Raw genomic sequence first — 20,241 nt, 5'->3', positions numbered from 1 at the left:
TCATACAACTGGATTTTGGTGTTGATCATGTAAAGTTGTTAAATTTTGACATGATATATGCGAATTTAGGTAAAATTACAACTACATACAACTACAACAACAATTGCCGTGGAAATAACAACTCCGGTATTTCTCTTATGATTGACTCTACCACAACACTGCTCTATTAGCTGTCATCATATAGATGCCTAGAGCATAATATAAAAATCTTACGAGGGTATGCTCTTAAATAATCGATGATGACGTCATCGATTTTTTAAATTATCACAATGACCCTGCTTTTCGTTTGCTTTATTTCGTCGGCTCCTGATATCTTTCAATGAAGTTAAAGAAAACGTAACGAAAGGAAAAGGGAAAGAAAAGGAAAGCAAAGGAAGGGAACAGAAAGGAGAGGAAAGGAAAACAAGAAAGCGAAGCACAGCTAAGGAAAGGAAAATAAGGAAAGGCAACGATAACAACCATTATCGGTATATTATTGGACGTTGTATGAATAGACGTGATAACTATTTGTTATCAAGGGGCTATAAATTTGTTGTCGATAGCGAACGTTATCGACGAGTAGTTGGGTTGTTATCGAGAAGTATGGAAAAGATATAAATTTTTTATAGAAAAATATAACTTGTTATTGTTATCGATAAAACTTTGTCCGTTATGGAACATTACCGATATTTTTTCGATAACTTTGCTATAAGAAATAGATAACAAATCGATATGTTTTCGACACCAAATCGATATTTTGCCGTTAGCAAATCTATAACTTTTGAATAAGAAATCGATATTTTTCGGTTAGCATATCCATTATTTTCGATAACAGATCGATAAAGTTAAACAAGAAATAAAAGTAGTAAGCTGATAACACGTTGGCAATTCACCAATCAAATACCGTTAGCTCTTCGAATACAAAGCAATAACATTCCTATCACAATTCATTAAAAATAATAACAGCCCGATAACTTGTCGCTTTTGTAAATGAGTTTTTACGGACCCTGCTTAGTAGTAGTAGTTCCGAATGATAATAAAAATATAATCACGAAATTTTCTCAACTTGGCTCAGGAATGATCCCCTAACGAGTTCAAGATATTCCCGACATAATTCTAAATAATCTCGAAATGTTCGCTAGCACCTTCCCAAAATTATTTCAAAATATAACCCAAAACAATAACAAAATAACCAAAATAACCCTGAAATGATCACAAAATAGTCCCGGAATAATAGTAAAATTACTGCAAGAGTGTCTCAGAATGACCAAAAAGCTATCCCCAAAACGTCCAATAAATAATTTCAATATGGTTCTTGAAATAGTCCCTGCATAACCTCAAAAATACACAGTATGATTTCTCTGGTTTAAATTAAGGGGAATAACAATAATTTGCAGACTCTAATAATAACGTAATATAACACGGTCGCTGCGGTGGTATGGTGGTAGCGTGCTCCGCTTATTTACTGAAGATCCTGGGTTCAAGTCCCGGGCAAAAACCATCAAAACGCGAGGTCGCCCCTCAGTAGTTATTTGGCAACCACCGAGTGTATTTCTTCCATAAAAAGCTTCTCAGTGAAAACTCATCTGACTTGCAGATGCTGTTCGTAAAACATGTAGGTCCCGTTCCGCCAAATTGTTGAAAAAAATTAAATGGAGCATGACGACAAATTGGCACGGTCTAAGTTCTTTTTGAAGGTGAATCGCGCCTTGCATTTATTTATTTAATCTTACATTATGTTAATTCTAACAGAGCAGACGAGAAGTGTACCATTCCTAAAACCGATTTGGGTTGCAAAATAACAGTCTCAAAACAAAAAAAAAAACAAAAACCAAGGCAATAAATCACACTAAATGATCGCAATGATAGTGTGAAAACATTTGAAAATAAAAATTATTCACTGTTAAGGACCGAGAAAACTCTAAAATAAATATATCTCACTGAAAAAGCAATTTTTTGTCTTTGGATATCGTTTACTATCCTTGATAAACGGAATTGCCTCTTCTGGTTAACCTCTAAATGCAATTTCTGCTTTTAAGAGTTCGCGAATTATTTTTGAGCTACTTGTCCGATCTTACTCAAATTCAAATTACATTTCAGCCCACCTTCGTTCATCGATTCAGCTAAAGCACAGTGAAATTTTGATTTCAATTTTATGAATATTCTCAGCAAGTCAACTTCAATTGCTCAAAGTATTCATAGTAGTAGGCAGCAGAAGCAGAGAAAAGTCATGTTGCCACCAACATTTACTCTCATACCAACATACAAATGTTTCAACTTTTGAAGTTTGTTTGGATCGCAACATTGTTGCAAATCCGCCTATTTTTCACAAATTATTGTCAATTGGCACACCATGCCTTAATGTTGTACTACTTGCTGTTGTTTGTTGTTGTTGTTATAAAAATAATAGCATTTTTGTGTAAACTCCTGACTCTGCATCCAGCTCTGACTGACTTTTGTCCACTTAAATCTATGCTTTCATGCAGCATTTAGTATCGACGTAAGTGGCTTTAGCTTTTCTTAATAGGTATAAAATGAGTTTTCGTCACGTTTTTTTTTCATTTATGGGATGTTTGGTTTTTTATTAACCACGAGTTTATTGAATTATTTTTTAAGTAGACATTCCGTCCAAAAAAAAGAGGAACTTAAAAAAGATGTAATGTAAACTTTTGATATATGTTGCTTTTCTTCAAAAGGAGTTGCTGTCCGTCTCATTTCACAACGCTGAAACTTCTGTTTCTGGAAGCTGTTACTCTTGCTGTTATTATTGAACATCTCAACGAACGAAAATAACACTGAAGATGGCGCTATGCCTTAAACTTCTGCTTTTTGAAGCCTCCAAATGATGGTAAATCCCTCAGTGAGGTTTCACTCATTTGAGATCGTTTGTGGTTTTGGAGCATAGGCTCGTGCTGTTACAAACGAACACATAATCGAACGAAAATAACACTGAGGATGGCCAAAAGCCGAAACCTCTTCTTCGGAAAGCTTACAAATGGTGGTGGATACTTCAGGAAAGTTTTACTCTTTTGAGATCTCTGTCTTTTAAGCGCAGTACCTCAGAAGTACATAAAATATCCCAGATAATGACTAAAGATTCTTTTGCGCTAGGTAAGCTGTGGCGTGTGTGACACTCAGATAGCTTGATTCGTCGGTATTCGAATTTTCAGGCACTCGCTACCTATTAGCTAACTGTGAGTATCGATTAAATGACTTTGTAGACTTAGTTGATGAGTTTTACTACACTGGGAGCCTGTTTTTGAAAGGAATTTGTCAAATTTCTTGACATTTTTCAGGAAGCTATCTCAGCTTCTGGGAGTAGTTCGCATTGTAGGTTCTGTCGCTTCATTGAAGAAACTACAAGAAAAAACGCAGGAAAGGAAGTAAGACCTGAAGTAATAGTGTTGACCCAAAGTGTGATAGCACAGGCGCGGTAGACTCGCTGAAAATCATCGCCTACACTACAGACCAAACGTCTCATTTCGGTTCCTAAATAAGTGCGTTCAGACTTAGAAATTGTGCCGCCGTCTCAACCTTTCCAGAGCATGGGTTTTGTGTTTCATATAACTGTTTTATGTTTGCGCTTAATTCTTCGTCTTCCAGTCAGCCTAGGTGTCCCAAAATCTCATATCTGATTCTGTCGAAGGCGCGCAGATTAACCTTGATCTCATCTTTCTCAGAGCTGGAAGCACAGTTAGGCCTGAGGTAATAGAGTTAATCTAAAGGTTAATAGCCCAGGCGTAGTAGAATCGCTTAAAATGATCGGCTACACTGCAGACCAAAAGTCTCATTTCGGTTCCTAATGAAGTCCGTTTCGACTCATTCTGCTGAGGGCAGGAAGATTACTTCCTATAGAGCAGTGGTTCCCAACCTTTTCTAGGCCAGGGACCACTTTTACCTTTCTGTTGGTGCCAGGGACCACTAGTTAAGTAGGTATAATAAAAAAATTTAAAAATCAAATCGAACTTTATTTAAAACCTCAATGGGTATTTATGTACACAAAAATAAATTTAAAAAATGTTCGGTAATTTGGTATCAATGTGATTTTTGAGCTTGTATATTCTGTACGAGCTCGTGGATCCTCGGACTAATGCTGTTGCTTAAAGCTACACGCAGATCATCACTTACTTCCAAACGATTCCTTGCCTTGTTTTTAATTACCAACAAAGCAGAAAATCCCTGCTCACATAAATAAGTCGTTGAAAAACATATCAAATAACGCAAGGCAATTTCTCGAAGTTTGTTATAAAAAATAGCTTTTTTACACCAAAACGACTCTATTGAATTCGATTCAAAAGCATCCTTGCAGTTTCTGTCATTTTGGAGTTCTATCAGTTCTTCCTGGATTCCTTCAGCAACTTCACTTACGTTCATGGTAAAAGGGCTACGAATCAGTTTTTGATCAACTATAGCTTCTTCGGCATATTCTGGGAAGTAACGATTGAATTCATCAATCAACATTTGTAAATGAGTTTTAATGTTTTTTTGGATATTTGCTACACTCGAGCCATACTTTTTGTCTTCCACAAGAGTTTTAAATGTCGCAAACGCAGAATAATTTTTTTCTTCAAGTTTACTTATCCCCAACTGAAGTTTGCAAATAAAAGCTCGAAGTTTGTCTTCAAAAATGAATATATTTCCGACGTTTTGTAATTGTTTATTTCCGGAACCTTGCAGTTGCATATTCAGTTTATTCAAATGTTCGAAAATGTCCACAAGATAAGCCAAATTTAGCTGACACGTCGGAATAGTAAACTGTTTTGAAATATCATTCATTTTTTTATCAACCAGAAATATCTCAACCTCTGCCCTTAATTCGTACAATCTTGCCAACATATTACCTTTCGAAAGCCATCGAACTTCTGTGTGAAAAAGAAGTGCTTCATGGTTAGACTCCATATCAGTGCACAGCTTTTTGAAAAGGCGTGTATTTAATGCGCTGCTTTTAATTACATTCACAACTTTTATGGCCATTTGCAACGTATCATTAAGGCATACGGGTAAAGTCTTAGAAGCTAATGCCTGGCGATGAATTAAGCAATGTGACGTTATTACATTGGGATTTTTCTGTTTAACTAAAGTCGACAAACCAGAACGTGAACCTAACATTGCTGGAGCACCATCAGTGCAGAGAGAAACGAGGTGATCCCACATCAGATTATGCTTACCAAAATATTCCGCTATTGAATTCATGACGTCCATACCTTTCGATGTTGTTTCCAGCTCCCGTGAAATCAATAATTCTTCTTTAATTACGTTTTCATCTAAAAAGCGAACAAATACCAGTAGTTGACAACAATTTGAAATATCGGTCGATTCATCACACTGCAAAGCGAAAAATGGAGATTTTTGGATTTTTGAAAAAAGTTGCTCCTCTATATCATTTAACATTAGCTCAATTCGGGCTTTGACGGTGTTATTGGACAGAGGTATATCCTAAATTTTTTTCTTGGCCTCTAATCCCAGTACTTCTTCGACGGCTTTGATCATACAGGGTTTCACAAGCGTTTCCCCGATTGTATGAGGTTTTTTAGATTGTGCTATCAATTTAGAAATCTCAAACGAAGCTACTAATGATTTTTGTGATGCTGAAAATCTCGTACCACTAGGTCCGAGTTTCATTTTTTTTAGGTTTTCTAATTTTCCTTCAAAGAATTCTACTGGACGGTCAGACAAATTCGGATGTACCGTGTCTAAGTGGCGTTTTAACTTCGCCGGTTTTAAAGCTTCATTTGCGAGGACAGTTGAGCATATAACACACTGTGGTTTTATTTCTCCCTTATTTTCTATCGAGGTAAATCCAAACTTTATGTAGTTACTGTCGTATTTTCTCTTGGGCGCCATGTCCTTAAAATAAAATTAAAAAAAAAATAGAGCTAAATAAAAACTAGGAAAAAAACCGTAAGTTCAGACATTATAAAAAATATTTATCTTGGTGTTACACTACGATCACACTGCAACGGACTTTTGTCGTCCATCAGCAAACACACATCCGCACACATGTGTTTTAAATGTGCTCGCAAGTTTCATTCGATTTCACCCGAATGTAAACAAACTTTTGCTCGTCCGTGCAAATAGAACGCGCTCGAATTTGCCGGCCGTGCCGGACTACAAAAATCGGTTGCAGTGTGCGCGTAGCCTAAGTTAGCTTCTCCCGTGACACAACAAATCCAAGTAAGTAGCTCTCTCGTGACAAATGCATAACCAAGTAAGCAGGTGGAAAACTAATCGATACTTGTTTTGGTTTTGTCACGGGAGGTACTTATTTTTTATATAACACAAAAACAAAAAAAAATGTACTACGAACCCACGAATAACAAATCTTTGCACTAGAATTATCAATTCGACTTTTAGAAGTTCATAAACATTTAAAGTCGTGACCTCTAGTTATCTAACCGATAGTGTTCTTACAAGGAACATCAGCTGTTCTTCCTTGCATGGAATAGGTAACCTTGTAATTGAACCATGTTACTTCACATGTGCATATGCATATACCTATATTGATGTTTCATTAAAATTACGATATCACAACAGCAATTTGATATGCACTGATTCAACACCATTTACACATAATCGTGAGCTCACTTAAACAGAAATATACGCTTTTAAAATGTACATGGTATTCCAGAAATCGAAGTTTTTTAGACCAACGAAAACAATTTAATTAAAATGTCTACTTACCTGTACCATTAACGGACAAATTCAAAAAATAAAGTTAAGAACAACGATCAGTAATGATCAATTCCCTTCCTCACACAGTAAAGTAATACGAAATGCTATTACAGAAACTGAAATATAACAAATGACTGGGTTAGTTATGAGCGACGCACTGTTTTTTCAGTATCAGTGAAGAGAGTGACTGCTACCTTCAATAGCTGTTACTTTTTAAGAAAATCACAATCGCTATTCCGATTTCACTTATGTATTCTTATTTTATGGAGGGGGGTCCTACAGCAGCGAAATTTGGCATAATAACTTTTTTGGTAATACGATTTGGCATTAGGCTCAAATTACAGAAACAAAATACATGGAAAATAAATATATATATGTGGAGCAACCGTTATTTTGCCATGCCATATGTGGATAGTTTTTGTTTACCAACCGTTAAATTTCAAATCATTCGCGGACCATATTTTGGCTTCCGCGGACCACCGGTGGTCCGCGGACCACCGGTTGGGAACCATTGCTATAGAGGGTAGGTAGGATATTTCCTACTGTTGAACTATAGCCGTTTACCTGTTACTGCTTCAAATGAGGTAATCTCACTGTTATATCCTCTTCCAGCCAGGAAAGACGGCGATAATGCTTCTGATAAAAAAAAACTCAAAATAGCTCAATCGCAGATGGAGTCGAGTCATTGAAAATACTACACCATATTAGATAACGATTGCTCTACTGAAAATTTTGGCCAGGGGCGGAAACTGTTATTCCTTTTATAATATAATCCATTGGAAAAATATTAATTTTGGACTTTTAATATATTTGGATCAAGATAAAAATTATTTTCGGATTTTTATTACGTGAATCCGATGGAACTAGTTAAACTCGGACTTTTAAAAATAAATGTACGGAAATAAAAGTTAAATCCGGGCTTTTATTTTTTGGGGCCAAAATAAAAGTCCGGATTGATACCAAAGAAACGGCTTATCCAAATTTTTATTTTTTATTTCGGATAAGCCGTTTCTTTGTTTTCAAGTCGGACTTTTATTTTGGCCTTAAAAAATAAAAGTCCGGATTTGACTTTTATTTCCGGACTTTTATTTTTAAAAGTCCGAGTTTAACTAGTTCTATCGGACTCAAGAAATAAAAATACAGATTTTACTTTTATATGTAGACTTTTATGGAAAAAGTTCGAAAAATAAAAAGGATGCGTGATTCTACATGATATTGCTATAGGAATACCTCGGAACTCAAATATTTTTACCTAGGACAACTTTTTGACCAGGACTTTTTCGACTGCGAAAAAAAAAAATAATATACAATATATGGCAACATACACAATGGATATTAACATCTTCTCAACTTAACCCGTCTTATACTCGGTCTCATTGCATATCACAATTATTTACATAGATGAAAGTAAATCTAATGGTGTGCTAAGTGGTGTAAAATAGCTTTTACACAATCCACTCTTAAGGCACTAATCAAAAATGAGTTAATTTTATTAACAAAACCCACTCTCAAATGTGCAACCATGTGCCATCCTCTCTTCGCTTTTTAAATATCTTCACTCTGCACATTGCGAATTTGCCATTGCCACTTTTGCCATAACTTAACTACATACATACATATGTAATAAACTCAAACTGGATGAATACGAAAAGTCATCAGCAATTAAAGTAAACTAAACATCAGTAAAGAAACAAAACTTGGAAACATATTCGAGTTGTGGTCGTAAAATAAGAAAAACCACAAACCACACAAAACACACACATTTAATGACAAGCATTTGTAATGATATGACCACTAAAGATAGGAGGACTCCAATTTGTTTGCTTGTGCGATTATATACTTCTAATTTGACAGTCATATGGGCACGGAAATTATGTAAATAGCTTAGGGTGTTAACGAAAGTAAATTTAAAATGTGTTCTTTCTTAAATATTCGAATTGGCTCTCTTTTAGCATAAGGCCCTTAGCTTATACGGTACATCGTCCTAAGGATACCAGATTTTTACTTAAAACATAGGTTTGATCAAAATATAAGATATGACAGTGACTAGATTGAGATTAGAAAGGAACTAGAGTAATGATATGGATTTATAAATTTAAGGAAAGAGAATCAGCCAAGTGTTGTATTCGAACAAGTCTCGCAGCTCTAGGTTGGGTTAGGTTAGGTGGTAGCTGCCCTGATCCTGAGGTCCGTTGTTATATCACATACAGTAAAATAACTGTGACGTAGATATAGGTTCTTAGAGAATCGTTGGGTAGCAACGATAAAGTTCCGAATGATACCGATTTCAACCTTGGATAAATCCACGGGAGGTCCAAGTGAGTCGCGAAACGCGTTCTGGCAAAAGCTGGACAATCAAGCGTAAAGTGATTTGATGATTCCACCTCAACATCCTCCATACAGCTGCTGCAGGATGGAGTTCCAGTATATTGAGACGTAGCGCATGGACACCCTTAGGACGGTGCCCTGTCAAACCCTGATAGGTGAGCCTTAGTGAACGCAATTATATCGACAGACCTCATCCACTTTCGGCCAGAAAGATCTTGCTACCCTGCAAGAGGTGGTTTCCGCCCAACGTTTGCTGAGCTAACTCGAGGCCCAGCTATGGAGGAGCAAACTACAGGTGGCCAGCGGAATCCCGAGCTCTAAAAAAAAATCGTTATAATTCTCCGCTGACTTTTTGATCAGTATGACTGACCAACGATTTCACTCCGGCTATTGCAATATGTGAGACTAGGACTCAATTTAAGGTGATACATCAATATACTTGGCTGACTTTTGATCAAAGAACAAGAAAGCGAATTGAACATATCGTAATTGCCTGCAGGCAAAGAACTGCCATCCAGGATGCTCACGGACCGTTCATGGTGGAACCGTTGCCTGAAAAGATACATGCATACATACATGTTTATGGGCAGCGAAGAGTGCAAGAAAAGTTTTGCATAGAGAAGCTCTTCAAAAAACAGACGGCTGATGATCAATTCACACATGATTACAACACTCGGCTCTCACACCTGCTCTTTTAGACCAACCTTTCTAAAGCGATGTAACCAAGTTGTGGGTGAACATTTTTCACTCAATGCGTATCGATACTGCAATAGCTGCGAAAACAATTGGGAAGATGAAGAATGTCGCGCCGCCTCAAGAACGCCTGGGTATGGGAGCGTTATCGTAACGCGACGAGCAAACAGAGAAGGTAAGACGTGTGAAGAAATGTTTTAGAGTCGCGTATGATAATCGTGACCTTGTAACCAAGGTAAAGATCCGGAAAACACTATTTGCTCCTTCGTGTAGAGAGTGCATGGCGAACCCTATACCCTTTCGATGGAATACGTTTCCTACCACCCCACAAGAAAGACAAGATGCTGGTTAACGACGGCCTACCAGCCGAGCTGCTCAAACACGTTGGTGAAAAGCTGCTAAAGACACTTATGCAAAATATGTTCGGACAAGCGCATGCTTTTAGATTGAAATTAAAGTTTGTTCTCCCCAATTTACAAGTATGGCGATTCTGCAAACCTCGCTTATTACCGCGAAATCAGCATGCTTAATATAAATGTCTATCCAGCGTATTGTGCAAAAGACTGAAACCTAAAGTGGATAGATTGAATGGACTTTATCAGTGCGACTTCAGGCCTGGTAAATCGTATATCGGCCAGATCATCAGCAAGTTAAGCTTATAAGACTTGGTCAAATGACATTGAGCTATACCACAACTCCGTAGGGATCTCCCAGAAAAATTCAAAACCAAGCATGGCTTCAGAAGGGCGACTCCCTATAATCATTAATCTGATGCTGGGAAAATGGTATGGCCTAGTAGGTTTAATGTGGTCATATAAATCGTTCCCGAGATGGTCAGACTAGTACCTTAATGGCGCATCAACATCGATACCACTCCCCAAAACTTTCGGAGGATGTCTTTGTCGATAATACAATAACATCAAAATAAAATATTTAGGTCCCATCCCACTAATTTGTTAGAAAAATTAAAAAGGAGTACGACACAAATTGAAAGAGAAGCTCGACCCAAATCTCCTTCGAGGTAAATCGCATTAAATATCTTTTATCTTTAACAAAGGCGGTGTAAGCTTAGAAATCAAACAGGAAATAAATCTTGCCAAGAAGGGCTACTTTTCACTAAGTGGGCAATTGAAAAGTTAAGTTCGAAAATCACGCTCTATAAGGCGATCATCATACCTGTACTGATGTATAGCTCGGAATCATGCACGGTATCGAGAAAAAATGACATGGCTCTTCGAAAGCTGGATAGAAAAGCTCTCTGGAATATTTATGGCCTTGTTTGTGATGCCGAGGGGTGAGCTGTATGAGATTTACGTAGACTTGCAGATAGTGGATCGCATAACAGCCCAATGGCTTCGCTGGCTAGGGCAATGGTATGCGAATAGACGAAGATTCTCCAACCCAGAAAGTGTTCCTATTCATATTGAGTTGGGAGATACAGGTGGTGTATGACTTGAACTGTCTTGACTACTCCCATTCGCGTCAGTTATAGCAAAGCTGCGATGATAGGTGCGACTTGCTAGGATGGCGATGATGACCTTTCATTCGTGTGCAATTGAAGTTTGCAAAGGAATATTGTATCACTGTAAATGCATTGCTTGGTCCAGACCTTATGGCTACCAACCCATATAGTTTGCGTATATCTGATTAACCTGCCAACAGTTTGCGCTTCATTAGTACATGTGGAGGCGTTAACGGCGCTATAGCGTTTGGCATTTAGCAGATATGACAACCACTAAAATTACAACTTCGCTTAATCTCTCAAATGTCGTTTATCACCCTAGGTTTGTAAGTATGTAGGTAGTCATAGGGACAGTAGGAGCTTAGTAAAGCACCAGCAAATAACAATTAAATGTGAAAATTTATACGTAAAATTATTACGTACACTTGAACACAGATCTTGTCCCCCAAACGTTGCACATGGGTATATTGCGTTAGCTTTTTCGGACACATTTATGTTTAGCGAGCTTTGCACAGAACTTTTGCTTAACTAAAAATTGCCATTTTGTGTCTGTATGGGTGATACTTAGTCGAGCACACATGAATGCTGAAATTAATGTGAGAGCTGTTGGGATAGGATCATATAAATTGCTTCTTTTACTTACTACTTAAGTACGAACTTTATGGCAAATTAAAGTTTCGCTTTTTGTGCGTTGGCATGCGAAAAGAAAAGAAACAAGTAAGGAAAGCTAAGTTCGGGTGTAACCGAACATTACATACTCAGTTGAGAGCTATGGAGACAAAATAAGGGAAAATCACCTGGTAGTAAAATGAAACTAGGGTAAACCTTGAATGTGTTTGTATGACATGTGTATCAAATGGAAGGTATTAAAGAGTATTTTAAGAGGGAGTGGGCCATAGTTCTATAGATGGACGCCATTTAGGGATATCGCCATAACGGTGGACCAGGGCTGACTCTAGAATTTGTTTGTACGATATGGGTATCAAATGAAAGGTGTTAATGAGTATTTTAAAAGGGAGTGGGCCTAAGTTCTATAGGTGGACGCCTTTTCGAGATATCGCCATAAAGGTGGACCCGGGGTGACTCTAGAATTTGTTTGTACGATATGGGTATCAAATGAAAGGTGTTAATGAGTATTTTAAAAGGGAGTGGGCCTTAGTTCTATGGGTGGACGCCTTTTCGAGATATCAGAATAAAGGTGGACCAGGGGTGACGCTAGAATTTGTTTGTACGATATGGGTATCAAATGAAAAGTGCTAATGAGTATTTTAAAAGGGAGTGGGCCTTAGTTCTATAGGTGGACGCCTTTTCGGAATATCGTTATAAAGGTGGACCAGGGTTGACTCTAGAATGATTTTGTACAATATGGGTATCAAATGAAAGGTGTTAATGAGTATTTTAAAAGGGCGTGGGCCTTAGTTCTATAGGTGGACGCCTTTTCGAGATATCGCCATAAAGGTGGACCAGGGGTGACTCTAGAATTTGTTTGTACGATATGGGTATCAACTGAAAAGTGTTAATGAGTATTTTAAAAGGGCGTGGGCCTTAGTTCTATAGGTGGATGCCTTTTCGAGATATCGCCATAAAGGTGGACCAGGGGTGACTCTAGAATTTGTTTGTACGATATGGGTAACAAATGAAAAGTGCTAATGAGTATTTTAAAAGGGAGTGGGCCTTAGTTCTATAGGTGGACGCCTTTTCGGAATATCGTTATAAAGGTGGACCAGGGTTGACTCTAGAATGATTTTGTACAATATGGGTATCAAACGAAAGGTGTTAATAAGTATTTTAAAAGGGAATGGGCCTTAGTTCTATGGGTGGACGCCTTTTCGGGATACCAACATAAACGTGGACCAGGGGTGACTCGTGAATACGTTTGTACAATATGGGTATCAAACGAAAGGTGCTAATTAGTATTTTAAAAGGGAGTGGGCCTTAGTTCTATGGGTGGACGCCTTTTCGAGATATCGCCATAAAGGTGGACCAGAGGTGACTCTAGAATTTGTTTGTACGATATGGGTATCAACTGAAAAGTGTTAATGAGTATTTTAAAAGGCCGTGGGCCTTAGTTCTATAGGTGGATGCCTTTTCGAGATATTGCCATAAAGGTGGACCAGGGGTGACTCTAGAATTTGTTCGTACGATATGGGTATCAACTGAAAAGTGTTAATGAGTATTTTAAAAGGGAGTGGGCCTTAGTTCTATAGGTGGACGCCTTTTCGGAATATCGTTATAAAGGTAGACCAGGGTTGACTCTAGAATGCTTTTGTACAATATGGGTATCAAACGAAAGGTGTTAATAAGTATTTTAAAAGGGAATGGGCCTTAGTTCTATGGGTGGACGCCTTTTCGGGATATCGCCATAAAGGTGGACCAGGGGTGACTCTAGAATGCGCTTGTACAATATGGGTATCAAACGAAAGGTGTTAATGAGTATTTTAAAAGGGAGTGGGCCTTAAATCTATAAGTTGACGCCTTTTCGAGATATCGCCATAAACGTGAACCAGGGGTGACTCTAGAATGCGTTTGTACAATATGGGTATCAAACGAAAGGTGTTAATAAGTATTTTAAAAGGGAGTGGGCCTTAGTTCTATAGGTGGACGCCTTTTCGGAATATCGTTATAAAGGTAGACCAGGGTTGACTCTAGAATGCTTTTGTACAATATGGGTATCAAACGAAAGGTGTTAATAAGTATTTTAAAAGGGAATGGGCCTTAGTTCTATGGGTGGACGCCTTTTCGGGATATCGCCATAAAGGTGGACCAGGGGTGACTCTAGAATGCGTTTGTACAATATGGGTATCAAACGAAAGGTGTTAATGAGTATTTTAAAAGGGATTGGGCCTTAGTTCTATGGGTGGACGCCTTTTCGAGATATTGCCATAAAGGTGGACCAGGGGTGACTCTAGAATGCTTTTGTACAATATGGGTATCAAACGAAAGGTGTTAATAAGTATTTTAAAAGGGAATGGGCCTTAGTTCTATGGGTGGACTCCTTTTCCAGATATCAACATAAACGTGGACCAGGGGTGACTCTAGAATGCGTTTGTACAATATGGGTATCAAACGAAAGGTGTTAATGAGTATTTTAAAAGGGATTGGGCCTTAGTTCTATGGGTGGACGCCTTTTCGAGATATTGCCATAAAGGTGGACCAGGGGTGACTCTAGAATGCTTTTGTACAATATGGGTATCAAACGAAAGGTGTTAATAAGTATTTTAAAAGGGAATGGGCCTTAGTTCTATGTGTGGACGCCTTTTCGAGATATCAACATAAACGTGGACCAGGGGTGACTCTAGAATGCGTTTGTACAATATGGGTATCAAACGAAAGGTGTTAATGAGTATTTTAAAAGGGATTGGGCCTTAGTTCTATGGGTGGACGCCTTTTCGAGATATCGCCATAAAGGTGGACCAGGGGTGACTCTAGAATTTGTTTGTACGATATGGGTATCAAATGAAAGGTGTTAATGAGTATTTCAAAACGGCGTGGGCCTTAGTTCTATAGGTGGATGCCTTTTCGAGATATCGCCATAAAGGTGGACCAGGGGTGACTCTAGAATTTGTTTGTATGATATGGGTATCAACTGAAAAGTGTTAATGAGTATTTTAAAAGGGAGTGGGCCTTAGTTCTATAGGTGGACGCCTTTTCGGAATATCGTTATAAAGGTAGACCAGGGTTGACTTTAGAATTCTTTTGTACAATATGGGTATCAAACGAAAGGTGTTAATAAGTATTTTAAAAGGGAATGGGCCTTAGTTCTATGGGTGGACGCCTTTTCGGGATATCAACATAAACGTGGAACAGGGGTGACTCTAGAATGCGTTTGTACACTATGGATATCAAATGAAAGGTGTTAATGCGAATTTTAAAATGGAGCGGGCCTTAGTTCTATAGGTGTACGCCTTTTCGAGATATCGCCATAAAGGTGGATCCGGGGTGACTCTAGAATTTTTTGTACGATATGGGTATCAAATGAAAGGTATTAATGAGGGTTTTAAAAGGGAGTGGTGGTAGTTGTATATGTGAAGGCGTTTTCGAGATATCGACCAAAATGTGGACCAGGGTGACCCAGAACATCATCTGTCGGGTACCGCTAATTTATTAAATATGTAATACCACGAAAGTTTATCCTTCCAAGATTCCAAAGGCTTTTGATTTCGCCCTGCAGAACTTTTTCATTCTTTTCTACTTAATATGGTAGGTGTCACACCAATTTTACAAAGTTTTTTTCTAAAGTTATATTTTGCGTCAATAGACCAATCCAATTACCATGTTTCATTCCTTTTTTCGTATTTGGTATATTATTATGGCATTTTTTTCATTTTTCGTAATTTTCGATATCGTAAAAGTGGGCATGGTCATAGTCGGATTTCGGTCATTTTTTAAACCAATATAGAGTGATTTCAGATAAGTACGAACTGAGTTTAGTAAAGATATATCGACTTTTGCTCAAGTTATCGTGTTAACGGCCTAGCGGAAGGACAGACGGTCGACTGTGTATAAAAACTGGTCGTGGCTTCAACCTATTTCGCCCCTTTTCACAGAAAACAGTTATCGTCCTAGAATCTAAGCCTCTACCAAATTTCACAAGGATTGGTAATGTTTTGTTCGACATATGGCATTAAAAGTACCCTAGACAAATTAAATGAAAAAGGGTGGAGCCACCCCCATTTTGAAAATTTATTTTTTTTTTGTATTTTGTTGCACCATATCATTACTGGAGTTGAATGTCGACATAATTTACTTATATACTGTAAAGATATTATCTTTTCTTTTAAAATTTGACTTAAAAAAATTTGTTTTAAAAGGTGGGCGTGGTCGTTCTCCGATTTTGCTAATTGTTATTAGGCATATATATAGTAATATGAGAAACGTTCCTGCCAAATTTCATCATGATATCTTCAACGACTGCCAAATTACAGCTTGCAAAACTTCTAAATTACCTTCTTTTAAAAGTGGGCGGTGCCACGCCCATTGTCCAAACTTTTACTAGTTTTCTATTCTGCGTCATAAGTTCAACTCACCTACCAAGTTTCATCGCTTAATCCGTATTTGGTAATGAATTATCGCAATTTTTCGAAATTTTCGATATCGAAAAAGTAGGCGTGGTTATAGTCCGATAAATAAATAAATAAATAGCGATCTGAGATGAGTGCCCAGGAACCTACGGACCAAATTTCATCAAGATACCTCAAAATTTACTCAAGTTATCGTGTTAACGGACGAACGGACGGACGGACATGGCTCAATCCAATTTTTTTTGATACAGATGATTTTGATATATGGAAGCCTATACCTATCTCGATTCCTTTATACCTGTACAACCAACCGTTATACAATCAAAGTTAATATACTCTGTGAGCTCTGCTCAACTGAGTATAAAAATGTATGCGAATTTTAATGGCTAGCATTAAGATTGTCATCTGACACGTAAATATTTTTATAGGATATTATATGTTAATATTACAGCTGTTTATTTAAACCAATATAGGTTAGTATGAGTCACCGTAAAGTTTTGTTAAACAACTTCGATTTCTTTAAATTCGTCTTTAAAAGAGGTTGTCTATAATTACAGCGCACAGTGTTCCTAAGTCAGTCACAATTATTTAAACAATTTTTCCTGGAGAGATTTTCCTCATTCTCATATAAAAATGTATGGAGATGAAGAAAACCTCAGCGGGAAATATTATAAATTAGAATTGGCGTGATCGCCCCATGAAATTGTCTTTCAATTGACCGTGAGTCAGAACCCGGTGACAATGCAATATTTGATCAAAAAAATTTCGCTAGGTGGGGCATGGATCGAGATATTAAGAAAATTAATTTTGATTTGGGAATCTTTCAATCCATTTTTAATTAACTTCCTGGTGACCTAGAGACTTGAAATTTGGCACACAGTTCGAGGGTTGGTGACAATACAATTTACAGAAAACAAAATTCCGCTAGGTGGCGCGCTAAGTGAGATAACTACAAATCCTTGAAAAATGAGGGGAATCTTGCAATCGATTTTTTAGTAACTTTCCGGTGAGCTGGAGATATGAAACTTGAGCCGTGAATCAGAACCCGGTGACAATGCAATATTTTATCGAAAAAATTTAGCTAGGGGGCGCATGGATCGAGATATTAAGAAAATTATTTTTAATTTGGTAATCTTCCAATCCAGTTTTAACTAACTTCCCGGTTACCTAGAAACTTGTAACTTAGCACATAGTTTGCGAGCCGATGGTACTATAATTCGTGGAAAACAAAATGCCGCCAGGTGGCAGACGAATCGAGATAAACGAAAATCCCTGCAAATCCCTGAAAAAACGCAGGGAATCTTGCGATCGATTTTTAAGTAACTTCCCGGTGAGCTAGAGATCAGAAACTTGGGCCGTGAGTCAGAACCCGGTGACAATGCAACATTTTATAAAAAAAAAAAAACCGCTGGGTGGCGCACGCGGATCGAGATGGTAAGAAACAAATTTTAATTTGGGAATCTTTTAATCCATATTAAATAACTTCCAGGTTACCTAGAGACTTGAAACTTGGCACTTAGTTAGAGGCCTGCTGACAACACAACTCATAGACAACAAAGTTCCGCTAGGTAACGCGCTAGTCAAATTAACTGCAAATGCTTTAAAAACGGTGGGAATCTTGCGATCGATTTTTAAGTAACTTCCTGGTGAGCTAGAGACCTGAAACTTGGGCGGTGAGTCAGAACCCGGTGACAATACAATATTTGAACAAAAAAATTTCGCAAGGTGGCCCATGGATTGAGATATTAAGAGAATCAATTTGATTTGGGAATCCTTCAATCCATTTTTAACTAACTTCCCGGTTACCTAGAGACTTGAAATTTGGCACTTAGTTAGCGGCCTGGTGAGAATACAACTTATAGAAAACGAAGTTCCGCTAGGTGACGCGCTAGTCAAGATAACTGCAAATCCTTTAAAACCGGGGGGGAATCTTGCGATTCCGTTCCGATAACAAGCACCATTAAGGTACTGGCCCAACTATCTCGGAAACGATTGTAGTGATAATGGTAGCTGTAATAATTGTGGGGCCGGAAATAGCAGTGGATAGTGTTATAGTACTGATAGTTATGGTGGTAGTGGTAGTGATAATGATAGTGGTAGTGATAGTAATTGTAATAGTTGGTATTGTTGTTGTTGTAAGTGTGATTTGCCACATCCAAAGATGCGACTATTCACAAATTGCACCAACATCCTCAAACAGGAGTTCAAGGAAACCTGCAGCTTCAAAGAGGGTGGACCAGAAAGAAAGGGGCGTTAGAGGCATTGGTTTCACATTGCAATTGAAAAGATAGTTGGTGTAATGTGGGGACAGGTTGCGAGCAGAACATACATTATGTGTGTCGGGGTAGATGCTGGATAGGTAAGAGTCCAAACTGTTACAGTATCCAGATTGAAGTTGAGCTAGAGTGACGCGCGCCTCTCTGGGGAGGATGCTTTTCTCTACTGCGAGTTTAGGGTATTTGTCTTTAAGAACGGGGCTCGCGGGCAAGTTCTGTGGTCTTTTTCTTCATACGACAAGTGCCGTATTTTCTCATAATGCTTGCGGAGATGACTTCTTAAGTCCCTGGAAAGCGGAGCCTCCTCAAAGGGTATTCAGCAGAAACTGTTTGTTTAGCATTTCATTTCATTTTCATTTCGCTTCACTGTGTAAATGATGTTCTAGGGACATCAGCAGTTTAAGACAAGCTCGGCTCTTTCAAACATAAACTGTAAATAGCAATTTTTTTTTTTAAATACACAGTATGAATGAATATACCACATTGCTATTGCGGTTGCATTGTAGACTGTTTATCACTTACAAGTATCCATAAATACAAATATAATTTATACATAAGTGTGTATATAAGTAAATATATGTGGTTATAAAATATGCAAAATGACATTAACGTGGACAATTCAAGTTTCCATACAATGGCCATTCATTTAAACTTAACCACTTTCGGTTTGCCTTCTAAAGCATAGTCATTGACGGCGCTTTTATCAATACATATAAATTATTATATTTTATTGTCAACCATACCTAAATTTATATATACATATGTTATGAATAGGGTAAACGCACTAGTATCCGGGCAGTGTTAGTGTCCCCCCTCTTTTGTATAAAACTAGCAGAGCCAGCATACGTTGTTCTGCCCTAAATTTTTTGTCTATCTGCATACATTTTAATAAGCTTTTTCCGTCTAACTCTGCCCTCGCCCCTCTACACTTTTTCCTAATCTTAGTATTCACTTCTCCCTCCGTATTTTTCGCGTCATCTATCACCATCTTCGTCTCATTCTATTTCTTTCTCAGTCTTTTCCTTCTTTCTTTCCTCTTCTCCCAAGTTTTTCTCATTCTTGGTGGTATGTATTTTGTTCCAGTCCCATTCCGAGTCTCAGTCCCAGTCCCACTCCGAGTCTCAGTGTCAGCCTCAGTCCCAGTCCTAGTCCTAATCACAGTCCCAGTCCGTCTTAGGTCTACTTCCCGGAAAAAAGCACCGTAAATACTAATATAGGTAAATTGAATAGGACGTATGTAAATAGGTATGTGGGTATTATTAATTCATGTATTTATTTCGGCTTCGCATGCATATTTATCAGTTTTGCCAGGTTGATGCGACTAAATCGAATATCACAATGAAAATTTCTTTAAAGCTCTCAGCAACAGCTTTCATTTGATATCCATAACACACACATTCTAGGGGTATCCGGGTCCATGTTTTGGCCTATATCTCGAGACCCTAGTCACTCAGCGGTGTAAAACTTATTCTGTACTAAAGCACACACCAACAGCTTCAATTTGATACCCATAATATAAAAACACATTCTAGGTGTATCCGGGTCCACGTTTTGGCCTATATCTCGAGACCCTAGTCACCTAGCGGCATAAAACTTACTCTGTACTAAAGCACACAACAACAGCTTCAATTTGATATCCATAATTTAAAAACACATCCTAGTGTTACCCTTATCCACGTTTCTGCCTATATCTCGATACCCTAGCCACCAATAGGTATGAAAACTACCCTGTACTAAAGCACTCATCAACAGATTTCATTTGATATCCATATTGTATAAACACATTCTAGGGGTGCCCGGTCCACGTTTT

The 20,241-nt window shown here is 37.9% G+C and overlaps 1 protein-coding gene and 1 long non-coding RNA gene across 3 annotated transcripts in view; both read right to left on the bottom strand.

Annotated features, from left to right (window-relative positions):
* The window catches only part of LOC137251807 (uncharacterized), a 374,961-nt gene that overhangs the window by 21,714 nt on the left and 333,006 nt on the right, over nt 1-20,241 (bottom strand). The window lies entirely within an intron of this gene.
* LOC137253937 (uncharacterized) lies at nt 5,596-6,935 on the bottom strand. The gene is made up of 2 exons (XR_010953931.1): nt 6,661-6,935; nt 5,596-5,826 (listed from the first exon to the last, which is right to left on the bottom strand). It is a non-coding gene; the product is annotated as an uncharacterized lncRNA (long non-coding RNA).

This window comes from Eurosta solidaginis, chromosome 5, assembly GCF_040869045.1.
Source record: "Eurosta solidaginis isolate ZX-2024a chromosome 5, ASM4086904v1, whole genome shotgun sequence".
Classification (NCBI taxonomy): domain Eukaryota; kingdom Metazoa; phylum Arthropoda; class Insecta; order Diptera; family Tephritidae; genus Eurosta; species Eurosta solidaginis.
This window is presented reverse-complemented; position numbering and strand designations above follow the sequence as displayed.